General features: G+C 42.7%; 1 pseudogene; it reads left to right on the forward strand.

Moving 5' to 3' along the window:
* The first annotated feature begins 9,853 nt into the window (after positions 1–9,853).
* Positions 9,854–10,216, forward strand: LOC148028097 (signal peptide peptidase-like 2 pseudogene; annotated as a pseudogene).
* The last annotated feature ends 239 nt before the right edge of the window (positions 10,217–10,455 follow it).

Consider the following 10,455-nt stretch of genomic DNA (forward strand, 5'->3'; position numbering starts at 1 on the left):
TCCCATCCTGAAATTTCTGCGACGCTTTCACGTCGGGTTCACCAAAGATGTCGAAGGGTTTGTGAAAGCAATGTCGTAACCACAGAGGTTCTTGAGAAATTCCAAGATGAAAGATCAAGCAAATCAAATAATCAAGACGAATATGATGCCAGGGTTTAAGTGTATCACAATTTTTGGTTCAAGTACAAGTAACAAGATGGATCAACCCAAAGAATCAATCCTCGCAAGAAAACCACTTTATGTTATAAATCAGAATACAAGAGCATCAGATATGTCATCCAGTCTTCAAGAGAATATCCTCAAAATAGACTCTTCTTCAACTGATAGCTCAGCTAGTATGTGTCATGAGTGTAGCACTAAAGTCAGTGTCAACGGACTGAGGGAAAACACATTGGGGTAAAAGAAACTCTCTCAAAGGAACAAGATTGGGCTGACAGCGTAAGATAATTGCTTCTCCATAAACAGGTTTAAGGGTGATTTCATGTCTTATGCCCTGCATGATGTCATCATTTATAATCTCAATGTCTTCATAATCACCTTGTGGATTCAATTAAACCACTTGCTGGTCCCATTTTATTACAACATACTCTTTCTGCTTTACAAACAGTTTAGGAGTAAACTCTGTTTCTGGTTTGATCTTCAGACTGTCTATCGTGAACTGTCCTTGCAATTCTTCTCCTGACCAGCTCCAATAATTCAATGAATTTTATCACAATTGCCATGAGAGTCTCTCCAGGTGCAAGAATCCCATTAGAAAGGCGCATGAAACAGCTCTTAGGAACATTCTTCTGAAGCTTAAAAGCAACTGGAGACTGGCTAATGTTTTTGTTTTGGATAAAAGAGAAGGCTCACTGGTAAAGAGGGCTTGAGATATTCAAGTTGGAGAAGTTCGTTGCTAGTGCCAGATTTTTCATGATGAGAGTACAAGATTGTGTGTCCTGTCACTCAGGAACTGGCAGATTCAGGGTACAGACACTATCGATTTTTCTGTCATCGTAGTATCATAGAATGAAATCTGCATCGGAACGGGATTTGTATCTCATCGATGCAATAACGATTCGTTTTAGCCCTTTGTTTGCACTCCAGATGATGATTTTCAGTTCAGGTTTTAATTCGTGCGGCTCTGGAAGTCGAAGTTCCCCATCTGCCCCTCTCTGAACTTCATGGATTAATCCTTTTATCTCCGTTCAATCTTCGTCCTCCACAGCAGCAATAGAGATCATCAGTCCGTCCAGAATTACAAAGGGGAAACCGAAGCTGAAGATGATGGCTCGAGTTTGTCATCTCGTATCAGAATACATATGCCGCAGTCATTCAGCCCTCTGCGTCCAGCACTGTCACCTTTAGTCGCTTCTTGCTGTCATCGTCCAATTCAGCTTGTATAATTCTGCCATAATCAAACTATTACTGCCATTATGTCCTCTGAGTGAGGAAGAAAACACCCTTTTATGCTCCTCTTTACGATGACGGAGATTCTGTTTCACTGTTATTTAAAAGGAATGAATACGTTTCCCATAAATCAGTTTGAAGATACACTCCCAGGTAACAAAGGTGATCGACATGGAAGATGCGTCATTGAAGCTTCCGAGAGCTAGGAAAGTCGTCTCCCAGGATAATGACCTGCCGATCCTCCACCTGTTCCCTTCTTTCACCGCAGTCGATTCCCCTATCCATTATTATTACAGTTCCTTCAGCATGTTAGGTTTTCGTCGACACAATCCTCTTCAAGACGCGCTCTCGAATAACATGTACAGACCGCCACTGTGGTGTTTCCCCCTCACAAGCGACGAACTCACGGTCCCCATTGCTTAAGCTGGATTGGCCCTCCAAGGTTACAATTTTCTGTTCTTTTTTTTTTAGAAAAGATTCCCCCTTCTCGTCGACTTCAAAAAAAACATTCCCCTTCTCTCTCCTCTGTTTCTGCCTTTTTCCCCTCTATTTCCCTCCCTCCATCCTCCTTTCTCAGCGTCCCTCTCTCCCGTGTCCCTCCAAAACTGGCGAGCTCCGATGTCATCCCCTTTCTCCAAAAATAGGCTCCTCTTCTTCTAAAAGCGAGGCTCCCCCCTCCACTTTCCTCCATCGTCCATCCTCCTCTGTTTCCCCCCAAGAGTGCCGTCCTTTTCGTTCATTCTGCCTCCCCAGGAAAAACCAGAGAGTAGCCTTTTTCTTAATAAATGGAGAGTGATAAGGATAGCACAATCTCCAATCAAAAATTAACATAGCATGTACACAACTTGCCCCTTCAAGACAGATTAAACAGTGCTGTACTGCCACCTGAAGTAGCACTATTACTTGTCGTGGGGGGGAAAGGATCCACTAAGGTAATCAAGACGATGAGGCCTATAAACATGCTACCACTATGCGTATCCATCTTGGTGCATCAAAAAGAACCCACCTCGCACACACAATCTCTCCAATTGTATGTACTGATGATGTCTTCCGTTTGATTTCAATGGCAAATACTCCAAAAAGGAACACTTGTATTGTCATCTCACTCACATACCACAAAGGGCCATTGACACCATACTCCCATGTAACATTAGAGCTTTGCAAAATAGTAGCTGCCCAAGTCCACTGTGATACAATGACACTCACCATCAAGCCTGACTTGATGCTCCTACTAGTTGTATTGCACCATTCTGAGGTGTGCTAAACATCAAGCATGCTCTCACATTTGGCAAACATATCTACCAATATACTTCGTCTTGCATCTCTTGAAATTATTTTAGTACTTCCTCACAAAGCCCATATTCGGCATATCTTGAAATAAGTGTAGCCCATGAGATTGCATCTCGAGTTTCCAATCCATCAAAAACCTTGTTTTTCTCTGTCTTCAGCATAAAATGAAAGAGCAAACTTAACAACTAAGCATGTACAAAGTATCAAATCACACGCACAACTTTTGGGTGGTTTCACACCTCGAATGCGCAGCAATACGACAACGTAAGAAGAATGTAGTGTTCTGGGGACAAGATGGGAAGATATGGCTGACAGAGACTGGCGCTCCTCTTGACACGAACTTTGGTAAGGGAGGTATGAAGAAGCTTGTTGATGATATGGCTGCGCGATCAGCTTATGTGAGTGTTAGAGGAGATGCTTCAGCTTTTGGAGTCCAGCTTGAGCAGAAATCTGATGGAGACTCTGCTTTATGGTCTTCTGCCTTGGAGATAGCGAGAAGAGGGAAAATTCAAACTTCTACTATGACTTGTGTGGGCTCTAGCATCCGAGGAGAAACAGGATGGGATTCTCCTATTGACAGGTATTCTATTTTTGCTTATATGGCTAAAACACAGGGTTTAGATGCCATGGTTGAGGAAAAGAGAAGAAGAGATGAGGAGGGTCCTAGCTCCTCCAAAAAGACTAGAGGGGGTGACTTTGTTTCACCACCTGTTACAGCTCCACCTATGTCAAATTCTCCAGTTCAAACAGGTTCTGATCAACCAATGGGAGACAAGCAGAAAGAAAAGAGGCAACCAAGAAAAGAGCCAGGATTCAAGCTCTTGTCAGACCTTGATATGCAAACGGATATGAGTAAGATTTTTCATGAAAGAATTTTGAATAGTGAAGTCACTTTTACTGTTGGAGAGGCTCTTGGGATTGCTAGAAGAGAAATACAGGATCAGATGCAGGATCTTTTGCGGAGGAAACGACATGCGATGGAAGGACCTGCTTTACAGGGATTGTGGCATGGAGCTCTTGGGGAAGAGCATGATGATGCAGTGATGGTTGAGAATGCTTCTGTTAATCCGCAATTGGAGAAAATAGTGCAGCCTATGCAGTATGAAGATGATGAGACCCCTATTCTCAGTCCTCGCAGTCATTTTTCACGAAGTCATTGGGCTAGAGCAACCACTGAGACAGTGGTAAGGATTGGAGAGAAACAAATTCCCTTGATCGCTTTAGTTGATCATGGTTCTGAGATTAAACTTATTGCTCGAGGTGTTTATGAGAGTGGCAAGTGGCCTATGGATGCAGAGCATGGCTAGCGCATGAGAGCCACCAATAATACTTCTGGTGATATGTATGCTGCTTGTCCGAGTATCAGAATTTCTATTGGTAATGTTGAAGAGGATTATCATTGCTTTGTTCAGGATTCATGCTCTTATCCGATTATTCTTGGACAGCCTTTCATTACAGAAGCAAGAATGGAAACAAAAGTGATGGATGACGGATCAGCTTATGCGCGGATACGCAGTAAAGATGGTATGCGAGCTGTTTAGTTTATGACTGTTGGGGTAAATCATCCGAGAAACAGGGACTCCTTGCGTGAGGCACCACTACCTTCGAAGGAGTTGGATTTTCATTAGGTACCGCTGTCTTGCGAGACGCCAGTGGTACGGAGCGGAGAAAAGAGGAGATCTCGCCTCCTGGTAGCCAGTCTTTCTCCAATAACTTTGTTGGGTTTACTTCAGATAGTTCAGTAAGTTATCAGAAAATTTCAGATTTGCCTAGAGCTGCCAGGCAGTACATTGGTCGTAAGGAGAAAGAGTTGAAGAATGCAGGTATTTTGCAAGCAGAAGAGCATGTGGATGGATTGTATGAAGGGATGTCTTATGCAGATACATTGTTTGAGATAAGAGCAATGCTGAAAACTGATGTATGCAAGGGTTCAAAGATCATACCTGTGCAAACCTTGGATATGTTTCAGGAAATTTCTGGTTTTATGCTGCAAATAGAGTTAGAGGCTGAGAAAACTCAGCAAACTGAATTTATGTCTGATCTTGATCAGCTAATAGAATTGTAGAGGGCTGAATTCATTCAGCCAACAGAGTTGAATGCAGAAAAATTTCTGCATACAGAGTTTCAGGATGCATCTACGCAGTCCATAGAGCCGAGGGCTGAATCCATTCAGCCAACAGAGTTGAATGCAAAAAAAATTTTGCATACAGAGTTTCAGACTGCACCCATGCAGTCCATAGAGCTAAAGGCTGAAATTTTTCAGCCAACAGAGTTGAATGCAGAAAAATTTCTGCATACAGAGTTTCAGACTGCACCCATGCAGTCCATAGAGCTAAAGGCTGAAATTTTTCAGCCAACAGAGTTGAAAGATGTTAAAAATTTGCAGAAATTGCAGCAAAGAAAAGAGTGCTTGAATGATGCCAAGGTTGACACAAAATATAAAACAGTTGATAAGAAGGTTAAGCCGGTTGCAGGCCCGCTTCCTTTTGATAGTGATGAACAGATTGAAAAATCTATGAAGCAGCCTATGTTGAGGGATCCTGCAAATATTGGACATAAGTTTACAGCTGAAACTCTTGCAGAATTGAAGATTGGAAATGAGGATTTTTTGCTTCCAGTGGAAAAAGAATGTTTTAGAGAGATGCTTGGACATCATGGTAAGGCATTTGCTTTCTTTCCACATGAAATTGGCTGCATTAGCCCCGAATTGGTTGCACCTATGGTCATCTTCACTGTTCCTCATGTACCATGGAATATACATCCTATACCTGTGCCTAAAGCACACTTGCCAAAGCTGATAGAGTTGCTGAATGAGAAGATTAAAATGGGGATTTTGGAACCCTCTTCTAACAGATGGTTTACTGTACCAAAGAAGAATGGTACTTTGAGATTTATTCAGGATATGCAGCCCATGAACAAAGTGACAATCAGGAATGTGGGAACAGATCCAATTGTGGATGAATTTGCTAAGGCTTTTGCAGGACGAGCCATCTATTCTCTAGGAGACTTGTATTCAGGTTATGATCAGTTTCAACTTGCCTTGGAAAGCAGGGATATTACTGCTATGCGGACACCTATTGGTCTTGTGAGGATGTGTACCTTGCCACAAGGTGCTACAAACTCAGTTGCTCATATGATGAATGCTATGCATAGAGTTCTTCGAGACTATATTCCGCAGTATACCATGCCTTTTCTAGATGATGTGCCTATTAAGGGTTGTGCAGAAGAAGAAAAGAATGAAAGTCTTGATTTGCGTGGATGTAGACAGTTTGTGGCTGACCACTTGATTGCTTGTGAGCAAATATTGACACGATTAGAGGAGGTAAATTTGACACTTTCAGGGCTGAAATCTGTCTTTGGTGTTAATGAAGTCATCATAGTTGGGCATATGGTTGGATATTATGGCAGAAAGCCTTCTCCTGCAAAGGTGGATGCCATAAACAGGATTGCAGAGTATTGCTCGACTACTTCAGAGGTGCGGAGATTTGTGGGAGCTTGTGTATTTTACATGATTTGGATTCCTCATTTTGCTCATATTGCAGATGTTCTCTATCAGCTGCTTCGAAAGGGGTAGAAATTTCATTGGGATGAGAAGCATTCAAAAGCCATGCGTAAGCTCAAGAAGCTGTTGCAATCAGCTCCTACTCTACGCAAGGCGGATTATCAGTGTGGATGGCCGATCATGTTGACAGTTGATACTAGCCCTATTGGCATAGGTTGGGCTGTGGGACTGGATGATGCTGATGGAAATAGGTATGCTATCCGCTTTGGAGCTAAAGTTCTTAATGAGCGACAAAGGAGATACCCACAGATCAAAAGAGAGTTGTGGGGAGTAGTCACTGCACTAAAGTGTGACAAAGGATATTTTATTGGAGCTTCAATTATTGTGGAAACAGATTGTTTGCCTTTGCTTGGCATGATTACTAGTTGCTCGACTCCAGATATAGCGATGCTTCGGTGGATTGCCTATATCAAATCATTGAATCCAGAATTTCGACACATAGCAGGGAAAGATAATCCAGTTGCTGACATGCTATCTAGAGCGAGATATGAGGATGAGGAGTCAATGCTTGCAGAAGATGATGAGACAGAGTTTGCTGCTTCTGTCCTTGTTCATGATTGCCATGTATCTACTGTTGAAGCCTTTATTGAAGAACTTTATGTTGATGAGTGGCTGCAAATTGGACAGTATCTAAGTTCATTGACTCGAAGAGCTGATTGGACAGATGATGAATTCAAGAAAATCAGAAGGAAGGCTTATGGGTATTTCTTGAAAGATGGTTTTCTTTGGAAGCATCCAAGAAAGAGAGGAGGCTTGCCCTTGAGAGTAGTTTGTGATGTAGCGATGCAGATACAGATTATGCGAGAGTTCCACGAGAGCTCATGGGCTGGACATAGAGGTGTGTGGGCTACTTATGAGAAAATCAAAGAAAGATACTGGTGGAAAGGGATGTATAAAGATGTTTCTCACTTTGTGGAGACTTGCAGGGACTGCCAGCTTTACTCTTTAGTGCGACATCGTGATGAGTTGCATCCGACTTATCCACTATGTATGCATTACAAGTGGGTGGTAGACTTGGTTACTTTGCCAGTGGGACTTTGGCAGATGAGATATCTTGTCTTGGCTAGGGAGGATCTTACAAACTATGTTGAAGGTAGACCGTTGCGAACGAAGACCACCACTACAGTATGTAAATTCTTGTTGGAAGAAATATTTTGCAGGTATGGATGTATAGGCAAGATCACAGCTGATCGTGGAGAGCTAGATGCAGATGAAGCTAGAGAATTCTTCTCACGGCTTGGGATTAAATTGGCTCTTACTACTGCCTATAATCCAGAGGGAAATGGCAAAAGTGAAAGAGGACATCCGCCAATAGTTAAAGCATTGGCAAAAGCTTGTAGAGGTCGGATTGGAGATTGGCCGAGATTACTACCTTTTGCATTGTGGGCTGATCGCTCTACACATAGTGTGACTACTGAATACATGCCTGCGGAGTTGATGTATGGGCAAAAACCTGTCATGCCTACTGAAATTTGTGCTCTTACTTGGAGTGTTCTTCCATGGCATGAGAATTTATCAAGGGAAGAGCTTCTAGCCCTTCGGATTCGTCAACTAGAGAGAAGGACAGAAGATGTGTAGCTAGCCGTTGATCGTTTGAAGGCAGCCCGTTTCAGAAACAAAGACAGGTTTGATTTAAGGCATCGCTTGAGACCTAGAGCCATAAAAGAAGGAGATTGGGTTCTAGTCTATGACAGTAGTCTAGAAAATCAGCATAGTAGCATGAGAAAAATGGTTCAAAGATGGTTTGGACCGTATGAAGTGAAAAAGGTTTTTGACAATGGTACCTATGAGCTGGCTGAATTAGATGGAACAATATTGAGGGTGCCTATTGCTGGAAAACGAGTCAAGATTTTCAAGAGAAGAGAAGATGAAGAATATGCACTTGAAGCATTGACAGAAGAAGAGCAGATAGGAGAAAGACAAGCAGAAGAGACAGAAGACATAGATGATGAAGCCGATGGAGAAACAGGTCTACTAGAATCAGAAGATGGACTCGACTTGTTTGTGGAGTTGAATGATCCTGGTTAGTTGGCACATCCGGAGGATGCGCAGGTTTAGAGGGGGTGGATGTCGTGTTGCTGCGCATCCGAGTCGTATACACCTCCATTTCTTTTGTTGTGCATTTGTGTTAATTTCTGCGTGCGATTCATTGTTTGTGTGATGCATTTTAATAATCCGCATCCAATGTATATATTCCCTTAGTGCATGCGCATGATTTTGTTTGGATGCATGATGTGCGTGTATTAGAAAAATATTAAAAACTGATGCCAAAGGACATTATCCAGCTGATAATTTTAATGATGAACTCGAAGAAAAGTGCAGGATACCGTGGAATCAAAGGAAGCTTTATAGAAGCTGACATTTAAGCTATGAAGACAAAGGTGTAAATTCAGGAATATCATGTGTAATGGGCAAAGCTTAAGGAGTGCTGAACGGTTCCCTTGTCGAGATGTAGACTCTTGGAATGCACTTATTACTGGGTATGTACAGCACTTGGGACTGCTGTGGTGGATATGTATGCCAAGTGTGGTGCATTTGGAAAAGCATAGGGAGTGTTGGAGCTTCTTGTCCGGAATGCAATAGCTTGGAATGCCCTTATTACATGTTATGTTTTACATGGGCAGAATTGGAGATTAACGTTATAGCTAAAGGTGAAAAAGGAGGAAGAGGAAAAACCTATATTCAGGTTTTAAACTGCTTTTGGAGGGAAAAGAATAGGCTATTTTGGAAATGGTCAGAATTAGCGGTGGTCATGGAGCAGAGGCGATCATCAGTACATCATCGAGTGCGCCCGACAGAGATCTGAAAATTCTTACGTGAAGGAGATTGATGCTCCCAGCGATGAGTACAATTCCGAATATTTTTGCTATTGCTTTGGAGGATTGATCCACTTCTGGAGAGGCGCTGAAGCTCTGTTTAGACGAAGAAAGCAATCAACAACAATTATGGAATCGCTTGTGTAATGGGTGGGCTTCGGTCTTTAATTATGTCGGAGTCTCTGCAGATGGGGAACACCTCCGTTGAGGAGTTGATCGGATTCCATGGGAAGGAGGCGTCGGTTAATTGGGTCAAATCATGAGATTTTGGGAGTCAGGACTGGCGTGTCTTCGAGCCACAAATACATTGTCCTGGACTTCATCAACCATGGCATCGATGAGTGGAACGAAGCTTTTAGGCAGAGCAGGCGGTTTTTCTCCCTCAGCCGAGAGAAGAAGATGAAGGTCTTACGCAACAAGAAGAATCGAGGCTACACACCCTATGGCGGTGAGACCTTGGACCCTGCTTGACAATCGCATCCTTCGAAGCTATCTAAACGTCTGTGAAGATGTATCCTCCCGGTGGACAAGAAATGTCCTACACGGATCATATCTCGAAGCGCAGCGAGGAGAAGGGATGTCTGTACACATGCCTCTTCACTCTTTGCTGTTGCTTCTACTGTTATGAAACTTGCGAGTGCTGCCTCGACATTGTGTGTTGTTGTTGCACGTAGAGAGCTGTCATAACATTGTTCTGTTGCTCTGCATGAACACTTCAAAGATGGCAGAGCTCTTCCTTTCTGGACTTGTTTATTCGTGAAGCCGAGCATGAGGTCGATGCTATCCTGGACAGAGAATGTCGAGTGGAGAGGAAGAATTGAATCCACAGTTTGATGCTACATTGGCTAAAAGCAAAGTAGAGGCAACAACTGCATTTTTGGTGTTGGCAAATCCTGTAGATAGCTGTTCAAATTTCTCTACCCAGATTACAGGATATGCTGCTTTGGCTACCCGAGGAAATTGCACTTTCACCCAAAAAGCGCGAGAGGCTCAAGTAGCTGAAGCTATAGCATTGCTTGTAGTCAATGATCAAGAAGAACTTTATAAGATGGTCTGTTCGGATGCTGACACTTGTCCTGATTGTGCCTTCAATCTGCTGCCATATTCGGTAGGCACCCCAACCGCAGAAGGGATAATAGCAAGTAATATGACATCCTAGGCGTCTCAAAATTCTGCTCCCAGGATGAGCTGAAGAAAGCCTACTGTAAGGCAGCCATAAAAAACCATCCATACAAAGGTTGAGATCCAGATGTATGCATCGAAATATGTTTCTAAGATTTGGGGCTTCTTGGAAGGTTGCCACGAGTTTTACTGCTGCTGCTTAAAATGAACGACTGTTTACGAGCTGTGGACCGTGTAGACTTATATGTTTTTTTTTACATGAATAAAACAACTTGA

Source organism: Lygodium microphyllum, chromosome 12, assembly GCF_053477565.2.
Source record: "Lygodium microphyllum isolate KBCC chromosome 12, Lygodium_microphyllum_v1.1.10, whole genome shotgun sequence".
NCBI classification, from domain to species: domain Eukaryota; kingdom Viridiplantae; phylum Streptophyta; class Polypodiopsida; order Schizaeales; family Lygodiaceae; genus Lygodium; species Lygodium microphyllum.